Genomic DNA, 14,813 nt, shown 5'->3' on the forward strand with positions numbered 1-14,813 from the left:
AAACATTTAAAAAAGAAATATTAAAAACTCATGTTCAACAAAAGTTGTCTAAAAATATAGATTCAAGTTAATATTTCACTAATAATCAACTTACTTACTTAGTTAACAGTTTTGTGTAAACTAGGACCTCACACAACAAACTTCTCCATCTACCTCGGAACATTGCTAGATGTCTTAAGTTTTGCGTTCTAAGTTAGGTGAGGTCACCTTGCACTTGTGCGCGCAACCTGATCCACGGTCTTCCTCTAGCGGGCTGTCTGTGGATTTGAAGACATTGCAGGCCGGATCATTGGTTTACATGAGCTCTACGTGACCCAGCCATCTCAGTCGTTGTACTTTTACTCTTCTGGCTAAGTCTACGTTTAATCTTCTCCTCCACTCAACTTCTATGCGTACGGGACCGTAGATCATGCGAAGAGCTTTTCTCTTGAAATGACCCAAGGTGCTTTCAACGGCTTTTGTCATAGTCCATGCTTCTGCAACGTATGGCAGGAAGGGGATGATGAGGGTCTTATAAAGCGATAATTTGATAGCTCTCGAGAGAGCTTTTGTTACTCATTTGCTTTATACGCCTAAAGAAACAGCGGTTAGCAAGAGTAATTCTTAGTTTGATCTCAGCGCTGGTCTTGTTTTCTGTGTTCATAGTGGATCCAAGGTAGACGAAGTCCTTAACTTCTTTAAAGCTACGTCTGTCGATGGTGACGTTTTGATCGAGACGTCAAGTTGTAGGCTCTTTCTTGATGACAGCATTTATTATTTTGCTCATGAACCTCATGAACCGGTAATACAATTTTTTTCGCTTGTGCCTCAACACTCACAAGAGCCCCATTGACATCACGCTAATTTCCTGCCATTAGTCAACGTCATCAAAATATGTTTGTAATTATACAGACTTTTAAAAGACAGTGGCTCTAGTGTTGACGTGGGAGTTCTGAACTATTCTTTCAAGTACGATGACCCCCTTGTTTAAAACCATTTTTGACAACATGCGTTTTTTCCAGGATTTGCCGTAATTTGAATATTTGATCGATTGTGGACTTTCCTACAACCACACTGATAAGAACTTATCGGTAGAACTTATCAGGCTATTGAATATGAACTTGAGACGTTCACATATTACGGAAGAGAAGATTTTGTAAGCGATGTTAAGTAGACTGATGCCTCTTTAGTTGATGCAATGACGAGGGTCTCCTTTTCACGGAATCAGAATAATCTATTTATTAATGTTAATTATTAAGTTAGTCCATGGGGAAATTTGGCATTCAAAAATGAATGAATATTTAATATGGGCTTTAGATGTGATCTCTTATTACATTTGACAAACATTATCCAGAGGTTTTCTTTCAATAATTAAATTTAAAAATTTGCTTTCTCACAGGAAAAAATTAAAAAAATCCAAAGCTGAAGTGGACTTTAAGAAATGTATTACAAGTTTGGAAGTCTGCATCTTGTGTAAATTTTTCAAATGCGAATGTGGAAAATTAAAGTTCTGCCGGTTCACCAGTTCTAAGAAGTTTTCCAATGGATTTTTTATCTAATGATTTTGATAAAATTCGAAACTATGAACGTTATAAAGAAAAATCCATTTTTAAAATTCTTCAGCTATGAAGAACAAATTTTCAAAATAATTCCAATTTCTTTTTATTTTAAAACATTTACTATTCGAAAAACTAACATCTTTATTCTAGCATCATATTCATGCATAACCTTCATCGTTGTGGGAATTAAAGGGCAGTAAATTAAATACACAAAATATATAAATAAAAAAAAAACAGTGAACTCGTTTTAAAAACTTCTATCGTATATAGCTTGCACTTGTGGCAGAGTTTTTTTGCCTTCAGTAACCCAAAACTGTTAGGAATAAGTTCATATATATATCGGAAATAAATTCTTCTCATTACATTTTAATGCTGTTCAAGGTTTTTCTTTCAAAATATTCATGCAAAGCATCCTTCGAAGCGTTAAAGTTTTAAATGAAGAAAGAAAAAATAAACTTTAGCTTTATAAACTTGCCTCGCACATACTTTTATAGAAGTTTTTGAATTGCAATTCGTTACAAAACGAAACGATTCAACGATTTCTTCGATTATTTCTAAAGTGCTATCCAAATACAAATTTCCTACACGATGCATCTCCTATATGTATCCAAGAGGCATTATGTACATGTTTCGATGATAAGAAAAAGATTCTTCTCACGTATATCGAAGGATAGTGTTTTCTTTTTTGTTATTTTTGTGTGCATTTGAAAGATATAATTGTGCATAGACTGTGAAGAAAAAGCGAAACGTTTTGATTACAAAAACGAAAAGCAAAAGGGGAAACTTTTCCATTATCATTTTTTGCCCCGTGCAGTCTAGGTTATTGTTTTTACAACATTTATTCCTTATTCCAGAGGTACATCTACATAGTACATATTTTGACTGCTACAAGTTTTTCGTTACAGAGATTTGTCTTTAAAAATAAATATAGAAAGAAAAAACAGTAGAAAGTCATTGAAGTAATTTGTGAAAGGATCGCTAAAGGAAAACATTATTACAAAACTTTTATCGCTTTCATACCAAGATTAAGTCATTTTACTTTCCGGTGAGAAGCTGCATATTATACTTTCTGTTTGAAGATGAGAGGTGGTATTTTGTGGAATTGTGTCCTTTTCTCGCTGCCCATGGCCTGGCCATTCTGTCGCGTCGCTGTCGTCGGTCGTCGGACGTTCTTCTATGCTTAAATGGGACTAAGGAAAATTTGAATATCAGAACTTGATTAAAGTTTTCAAGCAGAATATAAAGTTGTTCGAAAAGTGCGAAAGTTCGCAAGACTTTATTAAAACACTCAATTTTGTTACGTATACGCCACAGTGACTTGGGGAATACTTCCAGCACTCAGAGACGATTTTGATTAGTTATTAATTTGCAGTGAACTTATGAAGATATCAAGTGGAGATGTGCAGCATTTAAAACAATTTTAACAATAAACTACAAAACTATATATTGACAATTACGTACATACATATTCGAACATATTGAAATATTTTTAAATGATGTTTGTTCCCAGCTTTTAATTTCAAAACACAAAAACTTCCGTAAGATATAATAAATTACATCTGAGGTTATGTCTCTGGCACACAAATGAAACAATCTACAAACCAATGCAAGGGGCTTTCGCTCTGGCACACATCAGGGAATGAGAACTGTGGTTTTTCAGAAAACAGAACCGAGAAGATGTCCCAGTAAGAACGACAATAAACTGTAGATACGTACGAAACGTACGTATGTACCATAGAGTTCGAAGCAATGGCGTCCATCTTCCTGCAAATTGTAGTTTCCTAAACCCCAATACACAATATAAAGGGATAAAACTTTGAACATGCATAGTTCAAAGCAAATTTAATAACCCCAAGGCACTTGTTAATTGCGAACAACATGGGTCTGTGAGAAACTAAGCAACGACTACTACTACCACTATTGTCGATTCAACTCGACTTGACAAGGAAATATTTTGTTGAACGATTCTTGTCTTTGTGAATTTACTATTTAGTGGAAAATCTATTTATTTCAGTTGGAAAGCTTTCCATCAATCGGTGATTAACTTCTTTGATTCGTTCTTCGTTATCTTTTGGCAGAGTTGATTTGATCGATTGAAGGACTTTATATAATAAGGCTTTGACTTTATAAATACATATATGTGTATTTATATCTATGAAAATATGAAATACTTGTTTTTCTAATAAATAATTGTATTTTGCGTATTTATGTTACTACATTTGTTCACATCTCATGGAAAAAGTGGTTCTTGGAATTTTGAAATAAAGCAGACTTAAGGAATATGAAGTGGGTATAGAAGAGTAACAAAGGTTTGAATATATATTTGACAGTACAACTTCAACTTAATTTGACACTTTCTTTCTACAAAACGCAGGAAAACTCAAGAAAAATGTGATATCTCTCTCGCTGTCATCAAGTGTCACACAATTTTACATTAACGTAAACATACAGTGATGGACAAAATTATAGAAACGATCTTGGTATAAGTTTTCTATTCAATTTAATTTGTAAATTAATAAAATAACTTAACAGTTTTCCATAGTTCCACAACACACTGTCGAATTTAATAAAATAAATCACAGAAGTACTTGCTACGCTTTTTCTCCAAAAGAAGCAATGCCTTGCCAATGGAGCCCTTGAGTTTCCTTTTAATTCACCTCATACATAGATGTTCCATTGTGTTTAAATCTAAGAATTTTGATAGGCTTTCCGTTAGGCGTGTTTGTAAAATGATGAAAACGACTATTTTTACAAGAATAAAATCAGTTTCATCGCAATTATTTGACTGCAATCCATTTTAATGCAATCATTTGAAACTTGTTGAAGGGACGCTTGAAGTCTTTGCATCCTTTTCAAGTCTTTGCATTTATTTGAACTTTAACATTCGCAAATAAAATTTCCAACATCCAATAATACCAAATATCAAAAAGACAATTAAAAATGTGTAAGACTTCAAAAGAATGTAAAGACTTCAAGCTATGGAAAAGAATGGATTATCTGTCAAATGATTTCAATAAATTGTTTGCAATCTTTTGTAGGCTATACAGTTGGTGATTTCAAAATTGAAATTCTCAGTACAATTCAATGAACGCAATCTTGTGGTTGAATTCAATGAATTATTTATAAAGATTGCATTCACAAAAGATTGCACCATTTTACAAGAGTGCTGTTGAGTTTATTCTATTTTGTAAATAGAAGTTCTTTCAGGCTATTATCTCTTCGAGAAAAGGCATCTTTACCAAGCTTAGTGCCTTTCATTGTTTTTTTTTCCACGTATTTGGGATGGCATTGAAAGAGTTCTGTTGTCAATATTGTTCTTTGTGTCGTAATTCTTGACATTTTTTTTCTAAACATAAAGCTTAGGTATTAATTTTTTGGCTACCACATCAGAAGTTTGTTTTTTAAATTCTAGTGAGGTAAACGTTGTTCTTAAAATTGGAGTTTCATTTTTCGGATTGAAAAGAAAGACTGCTTAGATTCAAATTTTATAAGCATACAAAGATTAAAATGGATTTTTCATTTAAAGTCGCAGTTTATCAAAATCTGGCAATGCATTCCATTTTCGTATTCTCTTTTCTGTGATTGACTTTAAATGAAGGGCTTTGGGTACTTTATTCTTTAAACACTGTAAAACCTGTACTATTTTCTGCATTGTTTTTAAGAATTTTTATTATGCACGGAAGAAATAGTTATATTTTTAATTGCAGTTATTTATCGTTCCTATTATTGTTTCTATCACTGTAAATAAGTGTAAGGACTCTTGAAAGAGTGTCTTTTAGCTTGCAGGCATACATTTCCATTGAATGTACATAGTAACGTTATCTGTCAGTGATGCAGTCAGTTCAATGTGAGTGTGAGGGATGAGCGTTAAGCGTGTTTATATCGTATTTATTCTTATAATAAAGTTTTTCATCTGCAGACTTTTCAATGGAATTTCCTTTTTTTTTTCTTCAACATTTTCACTCAAAACAATCCCAACCCATTCAAAATATAAAGAATAAGAGTGTAACCAATTTAATAGTTAATTTATGTAAATTAATAATCGTTCATTATGTTAGGCAGCCAGTTAAGCAGTTTAGTTGATTATTTGAATGCTGTGCTGTTTTTATTTGCCAGCCCGTTAATATTATACCATGACCACAATATTGCGGCTTAGGCAAATGCTCTAATTAGTTCGAGGATAATCGTAATGTGCATTATTTTCTCATTAAGCCTGTTACTCGATACTACCTATGTATATATTATATTCTTAGAAGGACGAACCTGGATTGCATTGCACCTATTTGTTGAAGTGTACAAACCAATCAGTTTCAGTATGTTTAACTCAGATCTCCATTGTGCGTGGCATTGCATTATTATCGTATCGTAACGTAAAGGTGGTGCTCGGAATTCAATTTTGAAACTAAGGTGCTGATTACAAATGTGGTTTTGGGTAAACTGCACTCTACAAATCTACTTATGATGGTACATATACATAGGTATAGATAACGCTGGCAGGCGACTGATAATACATTTTAAAGAGCCTCGGGAAAAAGCGTTCGATTTATGTGGTTGTTTGTTAATTCCCATTTTGGGATTTATTATCATTCATCTACTTTCAAGGTGGGGTTTTAAACATACGTATAGAAGTAGTATGATAGAAATACACATTTAATGATTGTATATTTGAATGAAACCGCCGAACAAAACCAAACAAATCCATGAATTTGACCAAAAACGATAGACTACACCAAAAAATATCTAAATATATCTCTGGTAGTGAAAAACTTTGATCTCATGGTGCTCGGCGCGGAGCGGCACAACAATTTCAATTCCACATAAATTGATACAATCTCGTTCAAAACTAGATTGGTATTTCACCGCAATATAGACCAAATAGAATATAATCTCTTCCATAGAAACTAAACAAAGTAGGTACAGATAGCAAACATTATATGGGGTTGCCATGTAATTCCCGATACTAACTATATCGTTAGATTGATGATAGATTTTTAGTGTAGTTTTATTTTTAAGTTTTTGAACGCTAATAACTAAAAAATATCATCTATCCGTACCGTATGTTGTATGAAGGACAATCTATCGATTTTTCTCTCAAAATATTTTAGTTCTGTTCCTAATCAACCCACTTATCGTTACGGGTAGGTTGAAAGTTAAAAAAAACATATGTTTTAAATTGACATTTAAATGGGTTTTAAATATAAAAGTATTTAATTCAAAAATCAATTCCTCTTAGTTTTGTTATGGATCTATGGCTTTATGATGTTCTTAGGACAAAAACTAAATGTTTTGTTTTTATATCACCTATAGAATAAAATATAATAAGCTTATTTGTATAAAAGATTTAACGTAAGCACATTCATTTCACTTAATTTAAAATTAATTTGATTTGGAAAATTTAAAACAATAATTTTATAGACATCAAAAAGGTATTGTTTTTAAAAATCACATAGAAACAAATATCATTTGTAAAAGAAAAATCGTTTGAAATTTTAAATTTACCATTGGGTTTATAGAATCTTAATAAATGGGTTTTAGGGATATTTCTGTACATTAGTAAGTCTGTTCGTTAAGGATACCTTTTTTCGTCGGCGATGTCTCAAGCACCAGTAGAGAAACCGATTTCAGACAAATTTTGTTTTTTTGGAGAACATAACATCAGAATTTGTAGAAACGACTTAAAAGTAATTGTGTGCTTTTGTACTATAACAATTTAAAAAGTATAATATTTGGTTATTTTTATAAATAAAAAAAATTATAAAAAAAGTTCAGATCGAATATTTTATGAAAAAATGTTATTGTCTTCAAATTAAATTTATACAACGAAAAAGAAACCATTTACATATATTTTGAAAATATTGACACTATATAAAGATATTTGTTTTAATATTATTCGATTCCATACAAGAAATTGGTTTTAATTGTTGGTAAAGGTCTTCAATATCTCCAAAAAGAACAGCTCGTAAATACCTCTTGAATATTTCTTAAAAAGAAAACAACGACCCGAAAATAGTTATTTCATTGTATTTTAAATTACTGTATTAATGTTGAAGTACCCGTGGCATTATGGTTAGGGAATTGGACTGGAGGGAGCGGTGAATTCGCCGATTCTCTTCAGCATTTACACCAGCGATCTGATTGGTAGTCTTACAAAGGCAATTGCGTACGCCGACGATCTAATTGCGTACAGAATGGCGCGAAAGGTTGAGGTTATTAGAATTCTCTTGCAGCGTGATTTCGACAAGATTCAGCGATATTGCAACGACTGAAACCTGAAAATAAATGTCCAGAAGTCGGAGACAATTCTGTTCCGGACTCCGTTGGCTGGGGCCACGAGGGATACATGCAAGGATTGGCGCAAGATGGTCATCACTGATCTTTACGGGCAGCCATTAGTAAGCAAAAGTGTAGTGAAGTACCTCGGTATCTGGTTAGATCAGTATTAATATTTTGACATACATATAAATGCTGCTCTAACCAGGTCCAGAGGAGCCTTTGATCTCACAAAACGGCTGTTTTTTAACAGTCGGCTACATGACCCTCATACGGCCGATTATCGTTTATGGTTGTCCTGGCTTATATCGAACAGCCGAATCTTCTTACGTGCATTACTATTCCAGCGAGGTCCTATACAACGGGGTTTGAATCAACGGAATTGACCATTTTGTGATAAAACTCGTTAGAGGTCACATAGCAAGAGCTATGTCTTAACCCAAAAACTAAATTTTCGGGGCGTTCTATCCGACCGACGAGTATTTTGAGAGAGCACGCTTGAGCGGCTTTATTCCACCAGTAGCATTCCCCTTCTTAGATAGATGCGGTCTGATACAGGATAGATTGGCAGTTTAGCTAATCTACCATGTCAGACGACGAACCGAGAATAGGCGACTCCTGTACAATCGCTACGTAATGGCACAAGACGGAGCAGAACTTCTTCGGTTCAGTGGGGCTGTGTCCGAACGGGACCGAACTGATAGGGCGAAGCAGGAGAAACAGTTTTGGTGGCTTCAACTGGCACTTGATATTGGGTAGTCGGGATAGGGTTTTAATCCTTGGCCGGCTTACATACTGGTTTTATAGTTTTAGTGTTTAGTTTTAAGTGGAATAGGCATGGTGGCACAAACAAAAAATACAAACAAAATAGAAAAGGTAGTTTAAGTTAGCTTTAAGTTTTATATTAAGTACCTTATTTGAAGTGGTTTTAAGTAAAAATAAAAAAGGATATTGATATTAATTTTTTTTTTAGTTTTCTAATAAATACAAAAATAATTAGAATTGAATTGAAGTAAAATAGATCTTAGGGCTGAAAGACATAACTATTAAGTGTTATAGTTTAACTTAAATTGTCCGTATGGGACCAGTAAGTTAGTTGTAAGTTATGGTTAATAAGGCTAGTTTTATGAATTTTTGTTTAGCTTTAAGAAAGGTTTCAGATTGAATTAAAATAAATGAATTTAAAAAAAAGGGAATTGTACTGTCATGCCAGGGGTCTTGGGTTCGATCTTTGCGTATACCATCAAAGTTTTTTTCACGGGTACTGCCTTTGCGAGGTATTGAAAAATTCTCCAAGAGTAATTCTTGTCATGAAAAGTGCTTTCTTAAATTAGCCGTTCCAATTCGGCTTAAAACTATAGGTCCCCTCCAACCCTGAAAACAGTACTCGCACACAGGAATGGTTGAGAGTTGTAAGTTACTAGGCCTTTTGCGAGATCCAATTTATGTTTTTTTTTTTATAAATGTTTAAAAATCGCACAATTCTTCATTTAAAATGTTGAAAACATGAATTAATTTGTATTTTTCTTATAAATAAATAAAATTAGCATATTTGACAATCAATTTTATTATCTAAGACTTTTCGTTCATTCCACAATACATTTTGAAAACAAAAACTCTCAACTTTGTTTTAAATTCAAAACAACCAACTGATTTAAATTTGAAAACACACATTCTACATACAATTCTCCTGAATAAATAATTTTATAATGTTGAACTTCTGATTTCTTGAGAAATTAAAAATTGATTTGATTTTTCATGACCGCAAAAAGCTTAAACTTTTCCCTTCTACTACTGAAAAAGTGCCTGCTTTTCCCTTAAAGAACAACAACCATAACTAATTTCAACTATACAGGAAACCTTAGACTTAAAAAATATCTTCTCCCTCAGCCAATAGAGTGACTTAACTTTCTAAAAAAAAGAAGAAAACTGAAATGAATAAAAATGTATACCTACTCCACATAATGCACAATGAATAATTTATTTATAAACCCATACACAGTTTAAATGAACTCACATTCCTTAGGGTATAATCCTCAGTGGCGCACTTGTCAAGGATAACACAGTGGCTGCGGATGTGCTGACTAAATAAATTAAGTTGAGAGGAAGCTTTAAGCACCCAGTGTAGCTGTTCATCAACAGAAAATTTGCATTAATTTGAATAAGAAAGTTATTGCTAGAAGAAACAAAATTTAAAAAAAAGTGAACGCAAAGTCGCACCACACCCGGAAAAGTTTATTCCTCCAAAAATTGGCAACAATTTATTACTGCCATCTAGCGCAAGCACATATACTCGTATAAAACAACCCAAAAGTGGCATCTTTTTTAATGAGTTTTTAATTGATTTTTGAGAGAGTTTGATTAGATATGGTGTGAACAGTGAACAGTTATACCCCAAAAATAACGAACAAAAGCCGAATAATTATTGTGTCGCTTTTGCTGTTGCTGTCGCTGTCGAAGTCGATGTAGGTAGGTAAAATAGTGTGTCTTTTATAAGCATCTTATTAGCACTTTTTCACACACATCTCCCTCGATCTAAAATTAATATTTAATGCAGACAAAATAAGGCAGGATGTGATATTTATTTTATACAGTTCATCGGTTCACTGATAAAACCATTATTTATAATACTCATACACATACAAATACATACCTAACTATACAACCACTTTGTAGCTGTTAAGGTACATTTGCGCCTGAAGGAGATTAGGAAGTCATATTAATAATTTAACACGGGATTACGATGCGAATAGGCTTATGTGCAATCAATTTATATTAAAACTGACATAGATTTGTAGAGATGGTTAAAAAGGATAGATCCAGCCGACCATATTACTTTTTTTTTGGAGTGTGATGATTCACTTTTGGTTTGAGAAGCCATTTGGTGAATTTATCTTTTGAGTGCTACATAGATACAAAGACAACGGAATTAAGGAGGGAGTGCCCTTAAAATAGAGGAAAAAAAAACATCATGCAATTATTTAGCCATTTAACAATGTAATGACAAACTATTTGTCACTTTATAAAATAGTTTACGGCATTTTTATTGCACTTAACTGAATGATTCAAAAAAAGATGAAGTTCACATTTCCTTGATGCATAATATCCAATCAATTGTTGAGAGTCTGTTGATTTGAAATAGGAACTGCCAGATAATTCAACAAAAAGAAAAACAGCAAAGGTAGTTAACTAAAAAAACGGTAGTTCAAACCCACATACCACGTCCGAAATAATGTATAATGGTGCACTGGGGCGTATACGCACTTTTATTTGAAACAAAATGTGAGACCTATTTCTGAAGCTACTATCCTTATGCCGTTGACTTTTTTCTTACGAAACGGTATGCATTTATTTATTCTCCATAATAACTGTCAACTTAAGTCATGTCAAGATCTTATAATCAGCATTTTATTGACTATACGAGTATGTTTAAAAATTTTGAACATTCTCTAATGTTTCTTTGTTTGTTTAATAAAACGAACAAATTAATTTAAACCACATAAAAACACAAATTAATGAAACCATACCATAACAAGGTAGAATTTTTCGTTTTTGTCTCAATTTTCCTTTTAATTAAAGCCTTTCCTATGCAAACAAAGTTTTTTTTTTCTCAACCGATATTTATGCGTTGTCAAGTAAAATATAAACACATTCTGTAGGTACATAAGTGAAGAGTAAACAGACCCATTTTCTAGGCGTAGACATTGTCTCCAGGAGCATCCAGTACCTAATTATTAATCCCGAAGGAGGATCTGAGAACAGTAATAAGATGTTATTGGTATTTGACTTCGTGTTAAATAAACATTGTTCAAACTCCTTGTTTGGATTTACATACATTCATACATATATATGTACATGCGTAGATATAGGTTAACGTATTGTTTTTCAGTAAACTTAATTGGTATCCTTATGGTTGGTATAATAATTAGGAGACATGACATTGAGAACTTAATAATGGTTAACAAGGATTTTATTGTTTGGTATCGTTGAGGTGTGTTATCATAGTTACCAGGTACACAAAAAGTTCTGTAATTTTTCAACCTTAAAAAATTAAGCACTCATCCATCCTACGAATAATATTTTTGATGTTTTTTTTTTCTCTTTGTAAAAACAAGTAGAAGACATTTTTTGAGTATGGGTGTTTTATTTCTTTCTTGAGGAAAAGAAAAGGAAGCGCAATTACATAGCAATCTAAAAGCAATGTTCATAAGTTTGAACTTATAAAAAGCATTTGTCTGTTTTCACTTGATGTTTCTTTTCTCTTTTTTTTTTGTTAAATATCATGTGCGGTTTAACCGCATTTTGTCACCAGAAAAAGTTAAAAAGAATTTTCTTACAGAAAGTTTTTACGATGGGTCTCAGACGTCTTAAGACACAAAATAAAACCATTAGCCAGTGCGAATGGAATTCAATTTCCAATAACATGAAATTCGTTTTAATATTTTTCTGCTTGCCACCTTTGTTTTAAAATAAATTTCAAGAAATGAATGAATTTCGTCCAAACCTTTGAAACATAATATTTTTAAATTTAGTTAAAAATAAGCCGTTAAGGTAAAGGTTAAGGTATTTTTAATAATACAAAATGTCTTGTGGATGTATATGAAGCCAATTAACAACAAATCTAAATCAATCACTAAATAAATTACAAACTAAAGTTATTTCTCTTTTTAGAGTTAAATCCTTTGTAAAGGGCTAAGACCCAAAGGAATATAAAATATTTAATTTTGAAGAAGTAAATAGATAAAAACGTTTTAAAAATTAGGACAACACAAAATATTAATACAATTCTAGCATTTTGTTTACCAAATGATAAACCATATAACTAGGTCATTATTATTTAATGGTTGTAAAGACTTCCAACTTTTACAGGGCCATTAAATCTCTTCACCACCACAAATTTAATAAATTTGATTTACTTTTTGGTTTGGCTCTCCTTATAAAATATACACAAAAAAATAGCATTATTAAAGTGTTTGTATTTTTGGCAAGGACTTTGTTTGCTATAAATAGGGCCTTGAGATATTCAATTTAAAGAGGAAGGTAATAACTTTTGAGGTTTGTTATTGTTGTTTAACTTACAATTTTCAAGAAGCTTATTTCAATATTGTGCTATAAACATTTTTCATGATGATAAAATTGTTATAAAAGTTCTTCGAATTTTGTACGAACATTTTTAAGTAATAATTTTTTATTTTTCTCTATTTGTTAAGTTTATTAATTGTTCTCCTTTAAGACCTGTAGGCGTTACCCTTTATCTGTTTTATCCTTTTTTACAAACTTTCGGAATACAACGTCCTTAATGTTTCTATTTTTTACATTTAAATGTCAATTCTAATATTCTCTTAGTGCGGTATTTATTATTCTTTATATAAATATAACTTCAAATAAATACATAATCAATTATTTCTATTTTAAGAATTGAATATTTTAAGATGTATTATTTATTTCTCTAAAAAAATTACTATTTGAAATTCAAACTTTCACCCCCAAGTAAACTGTTTTAAACATTTTCTTTATAATGGCAGGCTTTTTCAAAGACAAAGAACAAATCTGTTTAAAGTAACTCACAGAGAAAACTTTAAAGAAATTAAATATGCTTTTTAAAAAAGTTATGAGTTATAAGAGAACAGGAAAAAAACTTATCCCCACTGCAAAATCCTTTCATTTATTAATGTTACTTAAAAACCCCATCGTCAATTCGCAAAGGACTAACATGTTGAACGTTCCTACTTAAGTTAATTAGTTTCACATTTTTGCCATTGCCATCGTTTTTCCTGAAGCTGAAGAAGGCACCTCTTGCCGCCATGTGGCAATGGTACTCGTATATATAGTCTCACAAAAAGCCACCTGTTCACTTCTGGTCTCCTGCCCCTCTTGCTGCAAACAACCAGCTCCACAAAGAATATTTCATTAATTAAGTTTAATATAAGAATTTCGAGTTGTAGCTCAAACTAAGTCAACATAGATAGTATTTTATATTCTTATATTTATTTTTTCTGTAAGAGCTTTCCCATTCAGCTTTTGAAATGATGCTCTCTACGTTGAGTACCACTAAGTTTTAAATTTAAGGTTTATCCTTGTTTTGGTCAGAATAAATAATGAAACCGTAATTCGTTGCAGATAAATAAACAAATAGCTAAAAGATATATCTCGAGATTCTGCCGTACAGTTTGTCTAGAAGCAGGGGTATTTTGGAGGAACCACTTTATACAGTTATGGGATGTAGGTAATGTTTGGATACAAATCAAACATTTTGAGCTGCAAAATTGCCAAACTAATAAAGCAAAGCAAACAATATATAGGATTTACTCTGAAAAATATTTTCCCTAGACTCCAAGCTGAGGTATATAATTAATGAAAAGCTATTTAGTTACGAAAAGTACTTGCATTCAATTTTTGTTTGTCAAGTGTTTGCTTTGCTTATTGTTTTAGTTTTTTTTTTCTTTTTAACACGGGATGTGTGCAAATTAAAACAAAAGTTTTTAATTATATGAATTCATTACATAAAATTGTGACAAAGACCGTGAAGAAGTAGTTAAATACCATATATTAATAAAAATTGATTTAATAATATCAGAGCACAGGTCTTGAAGATTTTGTTTTATATGTTTTTCAAGCAGTTAAATGTTTGGTGTAGTAGGCTTGGCAAAGAATGCAATCATTGTCGATCATTAATTGAATTCAACTTAAAGATTACAAACATTGCATTCACTTAAAGATTGGGGTTTCAGGCTTTGCATTCACCAATAATTTGAACTTTAAAAGACTGCAATCATTTCCTTTTCTTTTACACAACAATCAATTCATAGCAAAAGACATTAAAAGAGTACAAAATAATCTAAGGAATACGAAGAATGGGTGAAGACTCGAATGTTTGCAATCTTTACATAAAAGATTGCATTCCCAAAAGATTTCATTCTTTTGCAAGCCTATTGTATAGCTAGCTTTTGTGTGTCAGTTGTCTTGATTTTGATGTATCAAAAACGTTTTTAAATCACCTGTTTT

Source organism: Eupeodes corollae, chromosome 2 (genome assembly GCF_945859685.1).
Source record: "Eupeodes corollae chromosome 2, idEupCoro1.1, whole genome shotgun sequence".
NCBI lineage: Eukaryota > Metazoa > Arthropoda > Insecta > Diptera > Syrphidae > Eupeodes > Eupeodes corollae.